The sequence below is a fragment of the Macaca nemestrina genome, chromosome X, assembly GCF_043159975.1.
Source record: "Macaca nemestrina isolate mMacNem1 chromosome X, mMacNem.hap1, whole genome shotgun sequence".
Classification (NCBI taxonomy): domain Eukaryota; kingdom Metazoa; phylum Chordata; class Mammalia; order Primates; family Cercopithecidae; genus Macaca; species Macaca nemestrina.
In genome coordinates this window covers 83,750,199-83,770,241 of record NC_092145.1, presented here as the reverse complement: position 1 = coordinate 83,770,241, position 20,043 = coordinate 83,750,199, and the positions used below count along the sequence as shown (strand labels likewise).

The window sequence follows — 20,043 nt, the reverse complement described above, 5'->3', positions numbered from 1 at the left end:
AAGGAGGAAACTTTTTTTTCTTAGAGATGGGGTCTCACTATGTTGCCCAGGCTGGCCTCAAACTACTGGTCTCAAGTGATCTTCCCACCCCAGCCTCCTGAGTAGCTGGGACTACAGGTGCATGCTGCCATGCCCAGCTATCTTTTATACTTTACCATCTTCTCTGTTTTAAACTAGCATGGTCTGTCTACCTAACCTGTCCATTGTTTTACTATTTTCCAAAAAATTCAAGATTTGAGTCAAACAAAAACATTAAAAATACTAATGGTAAATACTAAGAATGCTAATGTTGGCTGGGCACGGTGGCTCACGCCTGTAATCCCAGCACTTTGGGAGGCCGAGGCAGGTGGATCACCTGAGGTCAGGAGTTTGAGACCAGCCGGACCAACATGGAGAAACTCTGTCTCTACTAAAAATACAAAATTAGCCGTGAATGGTGGCGCATGCCTGTAATCCCAGCTGCTCTGGAGGCTGAGGCAGGAGAATTACTTGAACCCGGGAGGCAGAGGTTGCAGTGAGCCAAGATTGCACCATTGCATTCCAGCCTGGGCAACAAAAGTGAAACTCTGTCTAAAAAATAATAATAATAATGATAAAAAGAATGCTACTGTTAAAAGTACTATTCTGGAAGGAAAGTATATTAGTCAGAGTTCTCCAGAGAGACAGAACCAATAGGATACATATAGATAGATATATAAGAGGGAATTTATTAGGGGAATTGGCACACATGATTATAGAGATTGAGAAATCCCACAACAGGTCATCTGCAAGCTAGAGACCCTGGGATGCTGAGAGCATGGCTCAGTCCAAGTCTGAGGGCCTCAGAAATCGGGAAGCCAATGGCGTGTAACTCTCAGTCTGAGGCCAGAGGCCTGAGAACCGAAGGTTAGGCAGGGAGCACTGGTGTAAGTTCTGGAGTCCAAAGACCGGGGAGACCAGAGTTCTGTTGCCCAAAGCAGGAGACAAATGTATCCCAGCTCCAGCAGATAAATCAACACATTTGCCTTTTTCTCATTTTTGTTCTCTACAGGTCCCTAACACATTGGATGATGCCTGCCCACACTAAGGGCAAATCTTCCCCACCTAGTCCACTCAGACTCACACAATCATCTCTTTCGGAAACACCCTCACAGATACACTCTAAAATATGCTTTACCAGGATTCTAGGTGTTCCTTAATCCAGTCAAGTTGACATCTAAAATTAACCATCAGAGAAAATATACAGAAGATCTAATTTCTTACAAACTCAGGAAACAAAAGGGAACTACCTTTCTTCAAATGAGCCTAATTTGCATTCATTATAGCCTGATGTCCAAGAAGCTCTGACCCTTAAACTTTCGTAAGCTGCTCTGACAAGAAATAATTAATTGCATACCTATCTGTGAAGAATAATCCATCACATGATTCTACTTCCATCTCATTAACTCTGCTTTCCACTGCCTAATAATAGTGACTATTGAGCTCTAAGTATGTGCCAGCCATCGTGTTGTGTGGTTTATTTTTTTTCATTTAATTCTTACAGTAAGTATCAATCCACTTGATAGATGAAGAAACTGAAGTTTGGAGAAAGTAAATAATATTTCCATGATCAGGCAGCTAGTACATAGGAGAGCCAGGATTCATTCTTTCAACTATTAAGTATTTAAAGAAATCTTTTTTTGTTGTTAATAAAACTCTTGTGGTTTCATTGTATCATCTGAACAAATCAATGTCTGGGCGGTGAGGCAGCTGCTTTCTCCTTCCCTTCTTTGGGTTACTAGAGCAACTGCTCCACAGATTTAAAAAAAAAAAAAGGACAACCTTTTGCATTACTTAAGTCTTTCCAAGGCATGCGCTGGTACAACACAAACTTTTCCCGTCAGAAGCAACTAGTCTAGTGTCCAAACATCATGCACCTTGGTGGCAGCAGCACACTGAGCCCACTCCCGCCACAGCCCTGCTCATTTGTGCATGACATTTGGAGCATCTGGAAGAGTGGGAATAGTATTGGGAAGAGGAGGGAGGAGGAAAGAGTATGAGTGCCTGGCTGAGAGGAGGTCAACCGAAGTTGTGCAGGGCAAGCCTGAACATGTCATTGGTGAAAGCATCGTTGACGTTCTTTAACAGGAACATCTGGTGGAACCCCATGATGAGGTCGTCATCCGCCTTAAGCTGACCCCACAGCCATGCTGATGATGCAGTCATCTGGCGTGGGCTAATGCTGGATTTTCTGGAACGGAAGGCTAGACAACTTCTCCACAGTGGCAGCTTTCCCCTGGAACTGTTGTCCTTCTCATGTAAGGCATGATGCATCAATGTAAATTGCACCTAATTGGGTTCTATCGTTATCAAATAACTGGTAGTAATGTTGAATGAAGCTGGATCCAACCTGCTCCCAAATTGGCTTGTCTCCCATTCTGGAGCATCACCCAGCCTTGCGGAGACCCGAGGGGCTGGCATGATGGCGGCAACGGAGGCGGCCAAGAAACCTTTAAAATATGATTGGTATCTCTATATAGCCAATATTTCATTAGAAAAGGATAAGTCATCGTAATTCAATTTCTATTTATTTATTTAGTTAGTTAGTTATTGCAGGGACAAGGTCTCTCTATGTTGCCCAGGCTGATCTCAAACTCCTAGGCTCAAGTGATCCTCCCACCTCAGTCTCCCAAATTGCAGGGATTATAGGCGCAAGCCACCATGCCTGGCCTATAATTAAACTTCTATCCATTTTTAGTATTTTTAGTTTTTTGTGACTTTTTGTTTTTTTGTTTTTTGAGACAGATAGATATTCATAGATATTTTCACTCTACTGCCCCGGCTGGAGTGCAGTGGTGCCATCATAGCTCACTGCAACCTGAAACTCCTGGGCTCAAGAAATCCTCCAGCCTCAGCCTTCCAAGTTGCTGGGACTACATTAGTGCACCATCATTTCCAGCTAATTAAATTTTTTTTTTTTTTTTTTAGAAACAGGGTCTCATTATATTATCCAGGCTGGTCTCGAACTTCTGACCTCAAGCAATCCTCTCACCTTGGCCTCCCAGAGTGCTAGGATCACAGGTGTGAGTCACCGTGCCTGGCCTTCTATTCGTTTTAACTTGAAAGCATACTTTCTTTCTATTTAACCTTGCTTCCTGTAAGCTTCTTCATTTTTGAACTCAAGCCAGGTCCCCACACAGGCTTAGTTCTCCTAGTTCTCAGTTTTTATAATTCATGACTACCACTCTACTGACTGTGTCCATAACCCCTGGGGCCTCCTCTCTGTTTTGCCGCTTGTAACCCAGGCCTTAACTTGTCCTCTAGGGTCTAAGATTCATATCTATATTTTTCCACATTCCCCTTTTTTTTGTTCTTTTTCTTTCTTGTTCTTTTCTACAGAGCCGGGGGACTACTCACCTGGCTAAACCAGAATGACACAGATTGCCTCATAAACTGGAATTCTGGGGGCCCGAGAGCACAATATCCCAGGTCACAAATGACAGAGGACTGTACAAGCAATATATTTTTTGTGATTTTTTTTCTGATGGTTGCTAGAATGAAAAATAAAGAAATATTACATATCTAAGAGTAACCATTAAATTCTTCCATATTATTTCAGAGTAGAAATCAATTTAATAAGTCCCCAGCACGGTGATAAATAATTTTTCTGCTGTTGTCAACCAATATCAAATATAAAGTACTAGTATAGAAACAGCTATAAGGCTCCTTTCCAGCTGATCAGCTCCTCTCCTCCACTCCATTGCCAGCAATTATGCACCTCAGTATCCAACTAGTCCAATGTTCTTTTATCCTGTAACAAATGGTAGCCAGAACTCAATATGTGCCAGATTATCATCACGGCAATTAATATTCTTAGGGTTTCATAACTGGAACTCTACACCTCTGATTCACTCTCATTTTTGCTTTACATTTTCTCTTCCATGCTTCTAGCTATGTATCTTATTTATACAGAGATAAAATTATATCAAATGTAGCTAGGGTAATTAAGATGGAACCCTCACACTAAAGCAGATCCCAAATAGTTGTCTATATATTGTGGATTGCAAATGGTCTTGGAAAAGAATATAAAAAGGTCATTCCAAAAAGTCAATACATGTTTTTAGAGATGAGTTCTCACTCTGTCACCCAGCCTGGAGTGGAGTGGTGCAATCATAGCTCACTGCAGCCTCGAATTCCTGGGCTCAAGTCATCCTACTGCCTCAGTCTCCTGAGTAACTGGGACTATAGGCGCACACCACTATGCCCGGCATCAATACATTTTCTTAAGCTCCAATTTTCTAATTACAAATAGACAAAAAATTCATCACAGTATACTGGACACAGCCCAAGGAAAAATCTATTTGATACTAAACTGCATTCTTACCAAAATTATGATCTATAGTCAACTTTAATTCTAGTGGTGGCATTAATAACTTATCACGCATACCAATTTCACGTTTGTCATAGTCACAGTATTCCAAAGCTGTCAAATTACTTCCCAGCTACCAATATCAGTTCCCAAATTTCACTGAGATCTAAACAAAACAATTTCAAAAAGTTTCCTTAGTTTACTGTCTAGGAAAAAATATATATATAAAATATATATATTTAAAAATTTTATGTATATATTTTATATGTATATATAAAATATATAAATAGCATATATATAATATATATATGCTATATATTATATATATATATATTTTTGAGACGGAGTCTCACTCTGTCACCCAGGCTGGAGTGCAGTGGCATGATCACAGCTCACTGCAAGCTCCACCACTCAGGTTCATGCCATTCTCCTGCCTCAGCCTCCCAAATAGCTGTGAGTACAGGCGCCTGCCACCATGCCCAGCTAATTTTTTGTATTTTTAGTAGAGACGGGGTTTCACCATGTTAGCCAGGATGGTCTCGATCTCTTGACCTCATGATCCACCCGCCTCGGCCTCCCAAAGTGCTGGGATTACAGGCATGAGTCACTGCGCCTGGCCGGGAAGAATATTTTTAACAATAATGACTCTAGTTATGTTCTGGATTCCAACTAATCACATAGATTCCAATATTATCTTTTTCTTATACAACTAATTGCACCCTATGCTTGAGCCAAAACTAGCCGCCATTCCTTAAAACCTTCTAGCTTTTGGTCATGCCCATCCATTCAGCATCTATCACCTCTCCTTACCTGAACTCTGGTCACCTCAAACCATGAACTGTGCTGCTTTTTCCTCCCTGGCCAAGCTCTTCATTTGAGGCTGTTTTCTCTCTCTCTCTCTCTCTCTCTCTCTCTCTCTCTCTCTCTCTGTCTCTCTCTCTCTCTTTTTTAGAGAGACAGTGGTCCTGCTCTATGTTGCCCAGGCTGGCCTTGAACTCCTGGGGCTTCAGTGGTCCTCCCACTTCAGCCTCCCGAGTAGCTGGAATTACAGGTGCACACAATCATGCTCAGCTGAGGCTGTTCATTTTCCTTTGCTCATATCTCCCCATAAGTCAAGATCAGGTTATCATCTTCTTGTATCTTCTTCACTGGATCCCCAAGGTATTATTTTACCATCTTACCTCAATAACCTCTTTCTTCAAAGTTCATAATACTCAATTTTATGACTCTCTCAATGTTAAATGAAAATCTCAAAGTCTCCCCCCAACATTCACTGAGGACTTCAGTACCAACTGTTTTCCTTTTCTCATCCTGAAAGCCTTCATTATCCCCCTTGATGATCTAACACCCAGACCTCATGGATCCTTGACATACCCTATTCTAATTTCTTAATCTCAATTCCATTTCAATCACCCATTTCTTTCTTTCTTTTTTTTTTTTCAGGGGAAAGCACAAACTCAGTCTCTCACTACCACACATTATGCAGTCGAGTTTCCTGTATTTGGGGAAATCGCAAGGGCCAGCACACCCAGAATGCAATGGATGGGCCTCACCCTGAGAAAACCACCTTTGTGATCACGGTATCTCCCCTGCCAGGTATCAATTATTTGTTTCTGGAGTGACACTTGGAATGGCTCTACTTCCAAAACCAAACACAGAGGATCCACCCTCAGAACTACTTGTTATTCTACCTCTCCTAAACCTTATACTCCCGAATTTACCCTTCAACTGACTCAAGGCCTTTAATTCATTAACCCTCTTACCTATTTTCCAAAGCCATCACATACCTTTGGGTTTTGTTGTTGTTGTTGTTGTTGTTGTTTTCGGGGGAGGGGGGACTGGAATTCTTTTATTTTAAAAAAGATTTTTATTTCCACAGGTTTTTGGGGAACAGGTGGTATTTGGTTACATGAGTAAGCTCTTTAGTGGTGATTTGTGAGATTTTGGTGCACCCATCACCCGAGCAGTATACACTGCACCATATTTGTAGTCTTTTATCCCTCACCCCCTTCCCACCCTTTCCCCCTGAGTCCCCAAAGTCCATTGCCATCACATACTTTTGGACTGCACTTCCTTGTCTACTTAGGAAAGAGTCTATGGACAGTGGGACTTCAATAAAAGTAACCAGCACTCTCTATTCTCCTATCCCCTTGATTTTCCACCACACCTATTATGTCAATTCTCACCCACAAATCAACCAAACTATTTATATTCTCCATTCCTGCTTACAAAGTACTGCTGAGTAAAATTATATACTCCTGGTCACCAGCTTCCCTTCCATCCTCCACTCCTAACAGAATGTTCTTTTTTTAAAGTTGGCAAATAAAAAGTATAGATATTTATGGTATACAATATGATGTTTTGAAAGATGTACACATTGTGTAACATACGCATTACATCCCATACTTTTTTTTGTAGTAAGAACACTTAAGAATGATCTTTTAAAACATAAATTAGTGGCCGGGTGTGGTAGCTCTCGCCTGTAAGCCCAGCACTTTGGAAGGTCAAGGCAGGCAGATCACGAGGTCAAGAGATCGAGACCATCCTGGTCAACATGGTGAAACCCCATCTCTACTAAAAATACAAAAATTAGCTGGGTGTGGTGGCATGCACCTGTAATTCCAGCTACTCGGGATGCTGAGGCAGGAGAATCACTTGAACCCGGGAGGCGGAGCTTGCAGTGAGCTGAGATCGTGCCACTGCACTCCAGCCTGGTGACAGAGTGAGACTCCGTCTCAAAAAAAAACCAAAAACAAAAAAACATAAATTAGGCAGGACTTCTGAAATGGCAGAGGAACTCAGCAAATCCTCTCTTCCTTAAAACAATGATAAAACTGGAAAAAATTGTCAAAAACAATAATTTCAGGACTCTGGAAATAGACAAAAATTAAACAAATTAAGAAGCATTTAAGAAAACCTGTGGAACCTTTGGCTACGAACAGTGGGAGACTATGGGGCTGCTTCCATCTCCCCTGCTCCCACTAGGTCCCTTGGAGCTGATTTTACAAGAAAAGTCAAGGCAAGCCATAAAAAATAACAATTTAGATGCTGGAGGGGAATTACTTCATAAAGAATGAGCACCAAAAAACTCCTATACCCAGGGGTGTTTAAAACAATAGCTAACTCAATTTCATACAAACATGGGAAGCCAATATCACAGTTACCTGAAGTTACAATATTGGTTGGAGCAAGCAACAGAATAGCAGATCTGCCAGAAGTTTACAGAGAGATCCAGAAAACAGGACAGTAATAGTGGGGCTTGATAAGCACCTTCAAGGCCCTGGTTGTCTAGGAGGCTGTGTGCATGTGCAAGGCTGCACTGAAGTTCAAGGTACCAGAGAGGGGCCTAGTTATTTACATTTCCTTGGCTGAATGTGAGGCCTTGCACAGGCACAGGATATGAGAAGGCCTATCAGGAAGTAAAAGTCACGGAAGACTTGTAAACTCTCCAAACTTTGAATGTGTTTCCCAAACCACACACAACTTCGTCAGCAAAGGGCAGAAGACATACTGGCCCAAGGTGTTTAAGGACAACCTCCAGCAAATTATTGACTGACCACTAAGTTACCCTGACCCAGATATGATACCTAGAAAGCCAGGCTTAGAAATGAAAAAAAAAAATTATTATTTTATTTTATTTTATTTTTTGAGACAGAGTCTTGCTCTGTTGGCCAGGCTGGAGTGCAGTGGCACAATCTCAGCTCACTGCAACCTCTATCTCCTGGGCTCAAGCAATTCTTCTGCCTCAGCCTCCCGAGTAGCTGGGATTACAGGCATGTGCCACGAAGTCCGGCTAATTTTTGTATTTTTAGTAGAGACGGGGGTTTCACCATGTTGGCCAGGCTGGTCTCCAACTCCTGACCTCAAGTAATCTGCCCACCTCGGCCTCCCAAAGTGCTGGGATTACAGGTATGAACCACCGTACCCGGCCAATTTTTTTTATTTTAACTGAGCAAAAGTCTGGATACGGTGGCTCATGCTTGTAATTCCAGCACTTTGGAAGGCTGAGGCAGGAGAATCGCATGAGGCCAGAAGTTCAAGACCAGCCCGGGCAACATAGGGAGACCCTGTCTCTACAAAAAAAAAAAAAAATTAAAAATTAGCTGGACATGGTGGCACATGCCTGTGGTCCCAGCTACTTGGGAGGCTGAGGCAGGAGGATCACTTGAGCCCAGGAGATCGAGGCTGCAGTGACCTATGATCACACCACTGCACTCCAGCCTGGGCAACAGAATGAGACCCTGGCTCCGAAGGACAGGAAGGGAGGAGGGGACAAGAGGAAAGGAGAGGAGGACAAGAGAGGAGAAAGAAAATACAATAGAGGGGTGGAGGGGGATGGGGCAAAAAAAAAAAAAAAGATAAAAAAAGGACAGCTACAACAATCATTAGGGAGTGGGGATCAGAACGCTAAGCTTAACATTCTGAGGAACTGCAAGACTGTTTTCCAAAGTAGCTACACTCATTAGGATGTCTATCGTAAAAATGATGGACAATAAGTAAGTGTTGGCAAGGGTGTGGAGAAAACTGAAACCCTCATACTCTACTGGTGGAAACGTAAAATGGTACAACCAATGTAAAAAGCCTGTGCTTTGGAAAACAATGTGCCAGTGCCTCAAAAGGCTAAACATTAGAGTTACTCTATGACCCAAAAAGCAGAAACAACCCAAAACGTCCATCAACTGATGAATGGATAAGTGTTATATATCCATACAGTGGAATATTAATCACCCATAAAAAGAAGTGAAGTACTGATACATGCTATAACATGGATGCCTTGAAAACACCATGCTAAGTGAAAGAAACCAGACACAAAAGACCACATATTATATGATTCCATTTATATGAGATGTCCAGAGTGTGCAAATTCATAGAGACAGTAAGTAGATTAATGGCTGCCAGGGGCTGAGGGCAGGGGGAAATGGAAAGGGCACACTAATGGATATAGGGTTTATTTTTGGTGTGAGGGAAATGTTCTGGAATTAGATAGTGGTGATAGTTGTACCACCTTGTGAATATATTAAAAACCACTGTGTTATGCATTCTAAAATGATGAATTTTATGGCATGTATATTTCAAATTTTAAAAACACCTAGTGCTAAGTGAAAGCAAAAGGCTATAATAGCATATGATTTCATTTACATAAAATATCTAGAAAAGGCAAATCTACAGACAGCATATTAGTGGTTGCCTAGGGCTACAGAAATGAAGCAGGATTGACTGCAAAAGTATATAGGAGATCTTTTAGTTTGATGGAAATGTTTTAAAACTGGATTGTGGACATAGTTGCACAACTATAAATTTACTAAAAAGTTTTGAATTGTATATTTAAAATAGGTGAATTTTATGCTATGTAAATTAAACTTTAATAAAGCTGTTTTTTAAAATAAGAAAATATAAGTCAACTAGGACTCCTTGGAGAAATAGCAAGTCTGAGGCAGGAAACATATAAGCCTTGTGCCAGGAATCAAGCAAGCTATGGAACACTAATGAGTCATGTCAGGAACATACAGGAGGCAACACATTGGCAAAAGATGGTAAAAATTGAGCATTAACAAGAATAATGAATGCAGTCAATTAAAACCCATTGAATACATTTTTTAATTTTTAATTTTTATGGATACATAAATAGATGTACGTAAAAGTTATTTAAAATTTTTAATTTTTATGGATACATAAATAGATGTACATATTATGGTGACAGACATTTTTTAAAGAGTGGTTAATAATGACAGGGAAAGAACAAACATATACAACTCATTGGATATCATTGAAAGTAAGTAGAGCACCAACTCTTTACTCTGAAAATTGGTAATTAAGGAAAGAATTAATCATGTATTCTGCCTTCCCTGTAGGAGTAACACAGTAGTCCTAGTTGATGAGGGAAAGCTTACTTTCAGAAGAATTCCAACTAATTAATGTGGAAAACAAAATTAGGGAACCACTATTTTGAAACTACTAGTAAAATGATTAATTCCGCCAATGGTCATCAACAGATTAAACTATTAGATGAAAAGTTGATGGGAAACATAATGAAGGAGTTAGGCAGGGCATGGTTGCTCATGCCTATAATCCCAATACTTTGGGAGTCTGAGGTGGGAGGATCACTTGAGCCCAAGAGTTTAAGACCAGCCTGGGCAACATATAGAGATCCTGTCTCCACAGAAAAATAAATAAATAAATAAAATTTAAAAATTAGCCAGGGCTGGGTGCAGTGACTCACACCTATAATCCCAGTACTTTGGGAGGCCGAGGCGGGCAGATCACTTGAGGCTAAAAGATCGAGACCAGCCTGGCCAACATGGTGAAACCTCGTCTCTCCTAAAAGTAAAAAATAAAAAAAAAATAGCCAGGGATGGTGGCATACACCTGTAATCCCAGCTACTCAGGTGGCTAAGGCAGGAGACTCACGTGAACCTGGGAGGCAGAGGTTGGCACTGCACTCCAGCCTGGGTGACAGAGGGAGACTCTGTCTCAAAATAATAATAATAATAATAATAATAATCAGCCAGGCAGGGTGGTGCATGCTTGCAGTCCTAGCTATTCAAGAGGCTAAGATGGGAGGATCACTTGAGCCAAGAGTTCAAGACTGCAGTGAGCTATGATCATGCTACTGCACTTCAGCCTGGTGACAGAGCAAGACCACATCTCTAAAAATAATAATAATAAGTTAAATAAAATAATGAAGGAATCAAGATGTTACTCATTTATTAAAAATGGAACGGATGTGTGCCTCCAGTTGTGATTCAAAGTAAAATACAGTTACCCCTGTTAAATATTATTGACCAAATGAAGAAAGTTGAACCTGAATATCATCAAGCTTCTAAAGCTAACTTCCATTACCAAAAAATATGGACTATAGAAGAATAAAGTAAATGACAGCATAAAAAAGAAAACAAACAAATCTAAAATGTGGGATATTCTACAGGATCACTGATTCACTTTCTGCAACAAGTCAATGGCTTGACAAACAAAATGCGAGGCATAGACTGCTCTCAATTAAGAGAGAATGGCTGGGCGTGGTGGCTCATGCCTGTAATAGCAGCACTTGGGGAGGCTGAGGCAGGAGGATCTCTTGAAGCCAGGAGTTCAAGACCAGTCCTGGCAATATAGTGAGACCTTCCCATTTCTACAAAAAAAAAAAAAAAATTAAAATTAAAAAACAATTAGCTAGGCATCATGAAGTGTACCTGTAGTTCCAGCTACTTGGGAGGCTGGGGCAGGAGGATCCCTTGAGCCCAGGAGTTCAAGGTATCAGTGAGCTATGATCATGCTATTGCACTCCAGCCTGGATGACAGAGAGAGACCTTGTCTAAAAGAGAGAGAGAAAGAGAAAGAAACTTAAGGCCGGGCATGGTAGCTCATGCCTATAATACCAACACTTTGGGAGGCCAAGACAAAAGAATCGTTTGAGCCCAGGAATCCAAGGCCAGCCTGGGCAACAGAGCGAGACCTTGCCTCTACCAAAAAAAAAAAAAAAAAAAAAGTAATTAACCAGGAGCAGTGGCATGTGCCTGTAGTCCTAGCTACTTGGGAGGCTGAGTCAGGATAATCACTTGAGACTGCGAGTTCAAGGCTGCAGTGAGCTATGCCACTGCACACCAGCCTGGGCAACAGAGCAAGACCCTATCTCAAAGGGAAAAAATAAATAAATGGAAATAGCTTAAATCTGTAGTGAAATTAAACATAAGAACCAATGCAGTCTGGCGCGGTGGCTCACGCCTGTAATCCCAGCACTTTGGGAGGCCGAGGTAGGCGGATTACAAGGTCAGGAGATTGAGACCATCCTGGCTAACACAGTGAAAACCCATCTCTACTAAAGAATACAAAATATTAGCTGGGCGTAGTGGCAAGCGCCTATAGTCCCAGCTACTTGGAAGGCTGAGGCAGGAGAATGGCATGAACCCAGGAGGTGGAGGTTGCAGTGAGCCGAGATTGCGCCACTGAACTCCAGCCTGGGTGACAGAGTGAGACTCTGTCTCAAAAAAAAAAAAAAAAAGAAAAAGAAAAAGAAAAAGAAAAAAAAAAAAGAACCAATGCCAGCCGGGTGAGGTGGCTCATGCCTATAATCCCAACAATTTGGGAGGCCGAGGCAGGCAGATCACCTGAAGTCAGGAGTTCAAGACCATCCTGGCTAACATGGTGAAATCCCATCTCTACTAAAAATACAAAAAATTAGCCGGGCGTGGTGGCGGGTGCCTGTAGTCCCAGCTACTCGGGAGGCTGAGGCAGGAGAATGGCATGAACCTGGGAGGCGGAGCTTGCAGTGAGCCGAGATCGTGCCACTGCATTCCAGCCTGGGCAACAGAGTGAGACTCAGCCTCAAAAAAAAAAAAAAAAAAAAAAAAAAAATTTGCCAGGCGTGGTGGTGAGTGCCTGTAATCCTAGATACTTGGGAGGCTAAAGCAGGAGAATTGCTTGAATTTGGGAGGCAGAGGTTGCAGTGAGCTGAGATCGTGCCATTGCACTCCAGCCTGGGCAACAGAGTGAGACTCTGTCTCTGTCTCAAAAAAAAAAAAAAAAAACCAGAACCAATGCCATCAAACTGTAAAAGTCCTTGAAAGTACTCAGCAGATCCCTTCACATCACCATAAGTATCCATCTACTTCTTCTTCCTCTGATTAAGATTGCTTTTCTCTCAAGTACTGGTACTCAAGTTAAACTTTAAAAACTGTTTTCTTTTGTTTCATAACTAATATTACAAAAATATTTTCTATTTGTTATTGCCATGTGTAATATTTTATTGACCCTGTGGATTAAGCAAGCTTTTTTCTGCTATTCTGGAAACATAACCACCACTTATAAATGGTTTCTCTGACAAAATTGTCCAGAGCTCCAAATCGCTAATTTAAATACTTAAACTTTAAAAAATACACAAAAAAATGCACAAAGAAAAATTCACAAAAGAATTAAACATTTATTCTATTCATCATGTACAAATGGTTATTTTAGGATACCAAAAAGACCTAGTTGGTAAGGGAAAATTATTTACAGAAGAATTTCAGTTAATAGTCGTAGAAGAAGCTGGGCAAGGTGGCTCACACCTGTAATACCAGCACTTTGGAAGGCTGAGGAAGGAGGGTCGCTTGAGCCCAGGAGTTCGAAGTTACAATGAGCCATGATCGTGCCACTGCACTCCAGCTTGGGTGACAGAGCAAGACCCTGACTCAGGAAAAAAAAAAAAAAAAGTGTAGAAGAAATGAAAGAACTAGAAAAATCGCCATTTGGAATCCCCTTACGAAACTAATAATTCAGATAATGATCATCAGTGGATGCTGAGACAATGAGGATGCCTTTCCAACAATGAGGGTAGATGAGAAAGACAATAAGGAATTTTAATATAGAAAGATTAAGCTGTCCACAATCTGTACTCACTGCTCAGTCATAGCATCACTAAAAGTGGACCAACCAGACATTGGGGTAGCATGTGTGAAGGCTTGGATTCAAGAGAAAGAGAGCATGGCATATACTGATCATTGAATATGGAATTTAGAATTGCTGAGGTACAGAGTGTGAGATTAGGAGTGGTGATAAATGAAGCTGATGCAGGAGCCAGATGTAGGGGCCTTGTAACACTTAAAGAATTTTGAATTTTCTCTTAAGGGAACTGGGAAGTCACTGAAGGGTTTTTGTTTTAGAATATATTCTCTGGCTATAGTGTAGGACATGATTTGAGGGTAAAATAAGAGTGGGGGCAGGTAGATGAATTAGGAGACAGTTGCAATAGTCCAAGTCTGAGATGATGGTGACCTGGACCAGGGTAGTGGCATTAGGAAAAAGGTGAAGTATATGGATTCAATGAATATTTAGCAAATAAACCTGAAAGGATTTGGTGGTAAAATAGAGAGAGGATGGTGTGAAGGTTTTAGACTTGGGAAACTGGGTTGATAGTTGTGCCATTCACTGACATAAGAAACACAAGAGGAGGAACGGACTTAGGCCGAGAGAGTGAGGAAGGAAGTAGCTCAGTATGGGAAATAGTGAATTTGCGATGACCATGAAGCCTGAAAATAGGCAGATGGCTACCTGGGGCCTGAAGCTCAGAAAAGAGGTCTGGATTGAACATACATTTGTATGAAGTCAGTGTATAATAAGCAGCTGAAGCCATGAGAATGGATAAGATGAGCCTAGTCAAAAACAGCAAAGCAGGGGGGCACAGTGGCTCACGCCTGTAATCCCAGCACTTTGGGAGGCCGAGGCAGGCAGATCACTTGAGGTCAGAAGTTTGAGACTAGACTGGCCAATGTGGTGAAACTCCATCTCTACTAAAAATACAAAAATTAGCCAGGTATGGTGGCACGCGCCTGTAATCCCAGCTACTCAGGAGGCTGAGACACAAGAATCACGCCACTGCACTCCAGCCTGGGTGACAGAGCGAGACCCTGTCTCAAAAAAAAAAAAAAAAAAAAGCAAAGCATAACATGATAACATGTGGTCCTGTAGCCCCATATCTTTTACCTCAAGTAACTTCACAACAATGGCAGAAAAGAAACCAGATCACAGTGAATTGAAGAGTGGGAGGTGAGGAAAAATAAGGTGAATGAAGGGGAAGAAAGAGAGATGACAGGAACTGAAAGAGGATATGAATTTGTATAGCATTCATTTATGCTGTCCAATTAATCCTTTGCTATATACTGTCTTATATCATAATATGAATATATGGTATCATCCCCTTCAAAAAATGCCTCACATGCATGTCTAGTCTTCCCAGTAAAATGAAAGCTCCTCATGGAGCTTTTAAAAAATGTCTTTAGGCTAGGCACAGCGGGTCACACCTTCAGTCCCAGCACTTTAGGAGGCCGAGGCAGGCGGATTGCTTGAGTCCAGGAGTTCGAGAGCAGCCTGAGCAACATGGTGAAATCCCATCTCTACAAAAAATACAAAAAAATCAGCCAGGTGTGGTGGTGCTCGCCTGTGGTACCAGCTATTCGGGAGGCTGAGGTGGGAGGATCACTTGAGCCTGGGAAGCGGAGGTTGCAGTGAGCCAAGATCGTGCCACAGCACTCCAGCCTGGGTGACAGAGTGAGACCCTGTCTCAAAAAAAAAAAAATTCTTCATATCCTGTATTCCCCACCGTACATACAGAAGCCAGAGAGCTGTTTGAGATCAGGAGGCTTAGCTGCTGACTATACAAGAACAACCTCCTAGGTAGGCAATATCTTTGTACAAGGTAGTTACTCCAGTGAGGCAGGCACACAAATTCAGCAGGCCAGTTTATACATTAAAAGGTTGATTTGTGAGCACATTTTTTAAACAAAGGGTAAAAATATTTTTTTAAAAAAACAGAAAACAAACAAAAATAAATAAAACAAAGGGAGTTTATATCCACAAAGGATATATTAACATCAGATTATATAAGCCTGATAAACTATCTTTCTCTACTCAAGATATTTTTATAAAAAGCCTGACTAACCAGAATTGGGGACAAGAAGATTGGTGAGAAGAAACTTACTCTTAGCTGTAATGTTTAAATATTTTTATAAGGAGAATGTACTCACATGTTACCTATGTAATTAAACAACAACCAAAAAAAAATGAAAAGGCTAAAGAAATAAAGTATCATCCTTCCCCTTCCAGGCTCCTTGCAGATAACCAGCCTTTACCCTTCTATTCATAGATTACTATTTCAGATGGCAAATTTATAAGGCAGTTGAGTAAGTTAGGATTTCTTCACATTCTTACATTTCATTCTCTTTTTCCTGAGACCATACTCTGGTCTTTGATGGAAACTTAAAAAAAAAAAAACATTCCAGTCTCATTAAAAGAAAACCTAAGTCTCTCAGGGTAGGTTAATTCTGCAGATGTATGCCTTCAGATAGCTGTTTTTATCTATTTTGTTTCATTTTACTTCATTTTCAGACAGTGACCTTTTCCCATCCTTACTTGCAAATTCTGAGAGCCCCTTTCTATAAGGCACCTTTCCTCCTTTTTAAATAATGTGTAGGAGTACTTGTTGACAGACAGAGCATTAAAAGAAAAGGGCACATTAATAAGTTTTATCAGTAATATTTTAGAAGTCTGAACTAGATAACCTCTGTTCCTTAGATTTGATGAAGATTCTGATTAAGGTAGAATAGCCTTGGCTACCTCAAACATTTCTCTTTGCCTCTGGCACCAAAGAGGACACAGACCAAGCCACACCAGGACAATCTCCACTCAAGAATAGCAAGTTTGGACTGTGTGAAAGGTCCCCATTTTACAATAAACAAGCTTCCCTATAACTTTGAAACACTAATCCCAGGAAAACACTAGAAATTGGTTCAAGGTAGTATTCTGACAGGTCTGTTGGGTCAGATCCTATATACAACAGCAGGTGAAAGTAGATGAACAGTAGCAAATCCTTTTTTGATGGATTGATTTCAACAGAGGAAAGGTGTCTAGTCAGGCTGCAAATATTTGAGCTCCGCTCTGCCTTTTTTGATATTTTCAGATAGTCATTTGTATGAAGTGGCATACTAATCAAATTTGCAGATGATAAACTGGAAAAGAAGCTAGTACAACTGGATGACATTCAGGATTCAAAAGAAGTTTGACAAGCAGGAATGATAAGCTAAATTTCTTAGGCTGAAAAGACAGAGATCAAATTAAAGCCTTATACTAGGTCCTAAAACACAAGCATTTAAGTACCAAATGGATAAATATAGTTGAGTTAAAGTCTTAGGGATTTCAACTAACTATAGGCTCAACATAATTCAACAGAGTGATCAATGTAGCTGTCAAAAAAAAAAAAAAGACAAGAAAAAAAAGCCAACAATTTTGGCCCACATGAGTAGTAACATAGGGTCTAGAACAAAGAAAATCACTGACCCACTCCTCTGTACTGATCAGAACATGTACCTGAAATAGTACATTTCATTCTAGATGCCAGTCTTTAAAGAGAGATATTCATGAACTGAAGTATGAACAGAATAGAATAACCAGAATGATGAGGAGATCTTCAAACTCTGCCATGAGAGTCATGGCAGTAAAGGAACTGCAGATGTTTATTTAGCACAGAGAAGACAAGACTTAGTAGAGGAAACCAATGACCACTGCTTTCAAATATAAAGGGTTGTCCAATAATGAAGGAGACTGTCTCTGGAGCAATTTCCTCAAATAATGAAGTATTCAAGCACAGATCTAAACTCACTTAGTGGAGATATTGGGAGAGATTCAAAAGCCTGGGATAAATCCTAGGTCTCTCAGCTAAAGGAGCCCCAAAGTGATGATACCTCAGTAGCAATAAGTATACCCCAGCAGAAAGATCCTGGTTGCTAAATATCATTCCCCACTTAATGGAGCCAGGCTTCCTTGGAGAAATAGCTGATTCCAAGGCTATGGCCAGGAAAATACATGATAATCCTAAAATATTCTTGTTGTCCCAGAAAGTAAGAAAGTGCCAAAGAATCATGGAGGCATGTCAATGGACACAGAAACCAGTTTGAAGAAGCTCCCACTGACCAAATCTGGGCCAGTTAGAGCATCAAAATGAATAAACAGTAAAACGTTATAACTCATGTAATAAGTAAGAATCCATGAGTCTATACTGATAATCAATCAGTCAATTAATCAATACATAGGGTAAAAGGAAAGCTCTTCCTTACAATTGAATGCCAGCAAATAAGTGTAGAACTAATGATGTATTTAGAAAATCACTATTTTTCAAATATCATAGTAATAACTGATTCAGGCAATAATCAATGAATGTTAAAATCTATTGGCTGAGACTTTGATATGGAATAGGACATTTTATACAGTCTCAAAGTGTCCCCCCACAAATTTCATATTTATTACAAATATAAAAATAGTAACTTTAGAGTGGAGACACTTGGCAGACCCCACTTTAACCAAGTAGTCAAAGTTATTATCACCAATGATGGGGCAAACTGATATCATGGACCTCCTGTTGCCAATGCACTGAGAACACATCACTTCTGTGATATTCCTACAAAAAAGAAGCATAATCTAAATCTAATCATGAGGAAACATTAGACAAACCCAAACTAAGGGACATTATACAAAATATCTGGCCTGCACTCTTCAAAAGTGTCAATGTCAGGAAAGACAAAGAAAGGCTGAGAAATTACTCCAAATTAAAGGCAACTAAAGTGACATGACAACTAAATCCAATGTATAATCCTGGACTGTATTCTGGACTGGGGAAAAATGCTATAAAGGAAATTATTAGGACAAGAGGTAAAAGCTGAATGTGGACAGCAGTGGTATTACATCAATGTTAATTTTCCTGATTTTGATCATTATGCTGTGATTTTGTAAGAGAATGTCCCTCTTCTCAGGAAAGATATGCTGAAGTATTTAGGAGTATAGGGGCCTTATGTCTCCAGGTTATTCTGATTCAGAGAAAAAATAGATAAAGATAGAGATAGAATGATAAAGCAAATGTGGCAACATGTTAAAAATGTATGAATCTGGGTTAAGGGTAAGTGGAAGTTCTTTGTAGTAATACTGTAACTTTTCTTTAAATTTGAAATTATTTTGAAGTAATGAAGTTTTTTAAAAGCTTTGAATGATTAAAAAAGAGAAAGAAAACTATACTAAATGTTCTCTAAAGTTCTAAAAAGACCATCAGCAAGAGATAAATTCTAAAACTAAGGCTTTTAGCAAAGGAGACAATAATATTAAATAATTTTTTAAGAGTTGGAAAAGCTACTAAGAGATTAAAAATAGGCTTTCTGTAAGAGAAATAACATGGTATTTTGTGTCACATAGACCAGGATTCAAATCCTTGCTCTATCATTTATTATTTGTATGATCTTGAGCCAAGTCATTTAGCTTTTCTCAGCCTTAATCTCTTTATGTTGTAAAGACAATACTACCTACTTCTCTAGTTACACACATATATATTTCTGTAACATACAAAAAACTTTTACAAATCATTGCATATCAACATGAAAAAAGATGAACACCCCAATAGACAAATGGGCAAAGAACAAGAACAGTCAATTCATGATAAATTATATACAAATAGTCAATAAATACGTTATGTGAAAACCTCACCAGTAATAAAAGAAATGCCAATAAAACTGAAATATAGGCTTGGCACGGTGGCTCAGGCCTGTAATCCCAGCACTTTGGGAGGCTGAGATGGGCAGATCGCCTAAGGTCAGGAGTTTGAGACCAGCCTGGCCAACATGGCCAAACCCCATCTCTACTAAAAATACAAAAATTAGCTGGCCGTGGTGGCCCACACCCATAATCCCAGCTACTCAGTAGGCTGAGGCAGAAGAATCGCTTGAACACAGGAGGCAGAGGTTGCAGTGAGCCAAGATCGCTGCACTGCAGCCTGGGCCACCACAGAGTGAGACTCCATCAAACACACACACACACACCCCACACACACATACATACAAACTGATATATAATTTTTCACCTATGAGGATTGGCACAGAATAAAAAGACATAAAACCCAGTGTTGATGAGAGTGTAAGAAAATAGACCGAGCACAGTGACTCACGCCTGTAATCCCAGCACTTTGGAAGACCGAGGCAGGTGGATCACCTGAGGTCAGGAGTTTGAGGCCAGCCTGGCCAACATGGTGTACTAAAAATACAAAAAATTAGCTAGGCTTGGTGGCAGGCACCTGTAATCCCAGCTACTCTGGAGGCTAAGGCAGCAGAATCACTTGAACCAGGGAGGCGGAGGTTGCAGTGAGCCGAGATCGTGCCATTGCACTCCAGGCTGGGCAACAAGTGTGAAACTCCATCTCAAAAAAAAAAGAA

The 20,043-nt window shown here is 40.4% G+C and overlaps 1 non-coding gene and 1 pseudogene across 1 annotated transcript; both read right to left on the bottom strand.

Moving 5' to 3' along the window:
* Positions 1-569: 569 nt before the first annotated feature.
* On the bottom strand, positions 570-3,998 carry LOC112425727 (nuclear transport factor 2 pseudogene; annotated as a pseudogene).
* A 1,769-nt stretch (positions 3,999-5,767) lies between these two features.
* Positions 5,768-5,931, bottom strand: LOC112425739 (U1 spliceosomal RNA). Its single transcript, XR_003016860.2, has one exon. It is a non-coding gene; the product is annotated as a U1 spliceosomal RNA (small nuclear RNA).
* Between the last annotated feature and the right edge of the window lie 14,112 nt (positions 5,932-20,043).